We start from the raw sequence: 5,476 nt of genomic DNA, 5'->3' as shown, positions 1-5,476 counted from the left end.
CGTACAATATATAGAATGTACATAACCAACGTACAATAATTAACGTACAATAATAAAGAAAAAATATATCAATTATTTAAGACAAAATCAATTATGCAGAAACTAAATAAGGTAAACTATAATCAAATATATTATTTCCTATAGGGCTTAATTACAACATTTATGTTTGTATTACCTTGCATCGAACATATACGTGCTGCACGATTTGATAGGAAAGTGTCATCTACTTTGGGTCCAGCTCTTTTCTTATTTTCGTATCCAGGAAAATCATGCCTCTCGTGACTGCTCACCGGCGACTCAGTCAGGACTAGCCACCATGCCACCGCAATCCCCTCCGACAACTACCACCATTATCTACACCAAAAAAAAAAACAACACCTTCGACGGCGGTGAAGAGAAACCCGGCCCTAAACCCGAGAGCCCACTGCTCTCGTCATTGCTCGCCCAAAAGGCATCACCTCTGGCCCAGGCCGTCACTCCTTCCCTCTGTTTCGCTTTCCTGTGACGCATTCTCTTTGTAACGCCCCGACAACTTACAGGGACTGCTGACTGCCCCCACACATCAACTTTGTATTACCTTGCACCGAACATATACGTGCTGCACGATTTGATGGGAAAGTGTCATCTACTTTGGGTCCAGCTCCTTTCTTATTTTCGTATCCAGGAAAATCATGTCTCTCGTGACTGCTCACCGGCGACTCAATCAGGACTAGCCACCATGCCACCGCAATCCCCTCCGACAACTACCACCATCATCTACACCAAAAAAAAACCAACACCTTCGACGGCGGTGGAGAGAAACCCGGCCCTAAACCCAAGAGCCCACTGCTCTCGTCATTGCTCGCCCAAAAGGCATCACCTCTGACCCAGGCCATCACAGGCCGTCACTCCTTCCCTCCGTTTCGCTTTCCTATGACACATCCTCTAATTACTCTAGGCTAAGCACGCTTAACCATGGAGTTCTTATGAGTTAGGCTACTGAAAAGCAGATGCATTTGTTGATATGAATAGCCAAATCAATTCCTTTAAGCTATCCTTCAACTGTATAGTCCCATACCTATACAGTCTCTAGATCCCTCTCATTCCAGTGTATGTTCGATTCGTCCACGTGCCTCTTCCATTAGAAGCCTGCCAGGAGCCGCTCCTTATCCATGCCTCTTGCACCGGCGATCACTCCCCGCCCTCGTCAGTGCCCGGGTGTCACATGCCCACCAGCTTCCGCATGGTTCGTCCTCGAACCACACCGTACTGGGAGAGGCTAGGCTCTGATACCATTTGTAACGCCCCGGCAACTTACAGGGACTGCTGACTGTCCCCACACATCAACACGAGGCTTTCCAGTGTGATTTGTCCTCACTCACACACTTTCCGAGAAAACTTCCCGGGAGGTCACCCATCCCATAATTACTTTAGGCTAAGCATGCTTAACCATGGAGTTCTTATGAGTTAGGCTACCGAAAAACAAATGCATTTGCTTTTCCAGTACGGTGTTACAAATGGTATCAAAGCCTAGCCTCTCCCAGTACGGTGTGGTTCAAGGACGAACCATGCGAAAGCTGGTGGGCATGTGACACCCGGGCACTGACGAGGGCAGGGAGCGATCGCCGATGCAAGAGGCATGGACAAGGAGCGGCTCCTGGCAGGTTTCTAGTGCAAGGGACACGTGGACGAATTGAACATACATCGGAATGAGAGAGATCTAGATACTGCATAGGTATGAGACTATACAGTTGAAGGATAGCTTAAAGGAATTGATTTGACTACTCATATCAACAAATGCATTTGTTTTTCGGTAACCTAACTCATAAGAACTCCATGGTTAAGCGTGCGAGTAATTATGGAATGGGTGACCACTGGAAAGCCTCGTGTTGATGTGTGATACAGTCAGCAGTCCCTATAAGTTGTCGAAGCGTGGATAAGGGAGGGTCTAGTTTCTTTTTTACCTTTTTTCAAAAATCCAAAAAAAATTCTTCTTAACGAACTTTGTTCCCATCAATTAGATTTTTTTTTTCTTACACACACGCGCCCCTCATGATCCTGTAAACACACACCCCCTCGTTACCACGTTTTTCATTCCTTTTTTTTCTTTTTTAATTATTATTACTATTTTAATTAATTATTAATATTATTTATTTTATATTATTATAATTTTTTTTATAATATTTTTTATTTTTAATTTGTTAAAGCACTGTAATTGATTTCATTTAGAACGTATACGAATTATGTATTCGATTCCAGTTTCATTATAATACGTATGGAATGATAATAACCTTAAATAATAAATTAATAATAATAATAAAATAATATTAATACTAATATTAAATAATAGTAATATTAGAATTAAATAATAGTAAAATTAATGAATGAGTGATTAAATAAACCAGTGTCACATTCTCTTACTCAATTCCAAAGTAATTTATATTCACTTCCACTTCCACTAGTTATGTATTCGATTCCAACCCATTATATTACAGTGACCATAATCGATTTCGGGATGAGTATCCCATTTCACAATGTGTTTTGTTAGGTGGTAAATTATATTTTTAAGAAAATAAATTTCAAACATATTTATTTTACTTTACTTAAATACGAAATTCTTTTATTTTTGAAATTAATTTTNATTTTTTTCCTCTTTATAATATTTTTTACCAATAAAGACAATATTAATAAATATAATTTTAAATTTCTTTTATCATAAATATTGTTTTTTTTATTTTTCATGTGATTAAGTTATATATAAACTTTTACAGACTTTATTTTCAAATTCATTTTCAAATACCTTCAAATTCTTTAAAAAAATAACATTTAATTTATTGTTAAATTCATTCACTCCCTTTCTCTTAAATTCATTCTTNTAAGAAGCAAAGCTTTTAGCAACTAAATATATTTAATATGTTATAAGCAAAAACTATTTTTAATTATGTAAANATAACCGAGTATTTATTATTATTTTTGTATTATGATCAATTCTCTAAAAAATATTATTATTATTATTATATTTGTTTTATCAATGACAAAATCACCAGTTTGAATATAAAAACAAATAATTAAAAGAAGGGAAGTTTAAAATTTAACATGGGAAATAAATTAACTTCTCTTACATCAATTCCCTGTAAAAAAAAATCTAATAAAATTTGCGTCTTTGAAAGAGAACTAATCTCCCTAGGTGAAGGACACTATGTTTCTCTGAAATACTAGATGATCTAATTGATAGTCGAGCTGATAATGCATTTATGTGCTTATGGGATTTATGAAGACTCTTTACATGCAAGATATTGTAGTTTTTGTATTCGTGGTCTTTTGTCTATTATAGGCTTCTTTAAAGTATCTGCGAAAGAATCTGTTCAATATTTTATTGTGGTTATTGACGTCGTCTTTGATTTTGTTCAATATTTTGCTTTGTTAGTCTTTGATTTAATGATATTTGATATAAAAATCAATAATAAAAAATAAAGAACATATTTATGGATTAATGGTATATTCTTTTTATATGAGATATTATATTTTGATCACTGAAATAACTATTAATGGATGAACATGTTATATTAAAACATATGAAAATATTTTTAACCACCATGGTCATCTTCACTAGACTTTAACTCAGAAACAAAAAGGTGAACTCCTCCACCAATCTCCTCTTTCGAAACCTACAAGAAATCGCAGAGACTTAAAGAAACTTAAATTGAGTCTCATTCATAATCATTGAGAATCTGCGAAAACTAAATTCAAGATGAACATTAATCGCAGGACAGGAAACCCCACATTAGGAACCACAATCGTGAGTTCATCACGAATAAAAAAACGCCCAATCCTCTCGCAAAAATCACCCAACCGGGGTCTTTGATTGTTAAAGCTAGGGTTAAGGAGATTCCAAAATCAGTACGTGAAAGCTCATCATTTTCACCTTGAGAGGCATTTTGGAACGCGGCAATTTTATTTGCTAATAGTTTGTGTATTCCCATGGGTAATGATCCTTCTAAGGCTATGGGGGAAAGTAATGTAGTGGAAGATGGACCTTAGATGAAGAACTCATGCAATTTACAAAATTATGATGGCAAGCTAAGGAAAATATTATATTAAAGTGAAAGCAGAATTTGGAACATTGAAACAGACACACCTTTTGGGTTAGTGGGATGCACACAAAAGATTATGTGAAAGAAGCATTTAGCCTTTCCGTGAAACATTTTGATTTTTCGTTTGAGGACAACAGTTTAATAGAAAATACCATGCAAAATGGTCATGGTGATCAGAGCAATCTCTGCCACTCTCTGGTCGAACTCCCCGTTGTGTTCAGTGCCACCATCTCTCCGATCAGCTTCTCGTTGAAGAAAATCTGCAGCATAGAACCAGTCCTGTCCTCTCGCGCAACGCTGAAGACGTCATTTAACCTTACAGTGCCACATAATCATAAAAAGTAGAGACCTCATTATGTTTTGTGCAAGGGACACTTCTACCATTAAAATTTTGACGTAGTAACCAAAAAAGATTAACTTGATCCGATTTTTCACGTTAGGACTGCTTCGAACTTTTTAAAAAAGATAAGATCACTTTGAACAATCTCTCTCTTTTAAGAGACCAAAATAAATATTAAACCTATAAATTATAAAATAAATTTTTGATTAGTGTTGTTTTAGTTTTGACCCAAAAAGTAATAAGTGGCTTAACATAATTATTCTTATTATTAATATTGTCTGTGGTGTAACCAACTGGTCTGTCGATCGTTTTGCATATGTTCAAAAAGTTTACTGACAATTCGATCATAACTAATCCAACGATCATTCCATACCATTCATATTTTTTATATTATACTTTTGTTTTTCTAATTATGTTTTGCTTTTATCTGTTTGTGAGGTTTTAACTCGTAATTGTAGAATGATAATAGATGATTTATTATAAATAAAACATAAAAAGTATAAATAAAAGCATTTATATGCCTTGAAATTCATACATAATTAAAAGAATTCTAAACTATTCAAAAATAGAATCACATCTTAAAATAGTTTAACAATAGAGAGAGAATGCTGCTAACAATGCTGCTTTCTTTTCTCTTTCACAACTATTTCCGTTTTAACCATTGCTTTCTTAAAACTAATACATTAAATTTATTTAAACAGTAACAATTTTTTTATCCTAACTTTACCCTAATTATTTATTCCGTTTAGGTAACATTTCTTAATTAATCGCGAATTAAGCATTACAGGTGTCATTCCCACACAATATATTCGTAGAAAATGAGATATTTTCGGTTTCTTTCAACACATTGCATAAAAATTAATCGCTATTCTGTTATAAAGTTTTAATTGTCGCTAGTTAAAAAAATGTTTCACATTGAAGAAAACAACCAATCCACGACCTCGGATGACAATGTCTTATAATAAAAAAATAAAGAACATATCTTATGGATTAATGGTATATTCTTATACAACTAAATCCTATATAATAGGAAAAATATATTAACAGAAAGAGAAATAGTATG

This window comes from Vigna radiata, chromosome 6 (genome assembly GCF_000741045.1).
Source record: "Vigna radiata var. radiata cultivar VC1973A chromosome 6, Vradiata_ver6, whole genome shotgun sequence".
In the NCBI taxonomy this organism is placed as follows: Eukaryota; Viridiplantae; Streptophyta; class Magnoliopsida; order Fabales; family Fabaceae; genus Vigna; species Vigna radiata.
The sequence above is the reverse complement of the archived record's forward strand: the minus strand, read 5'-3'. Positions refer to the sequence as shown.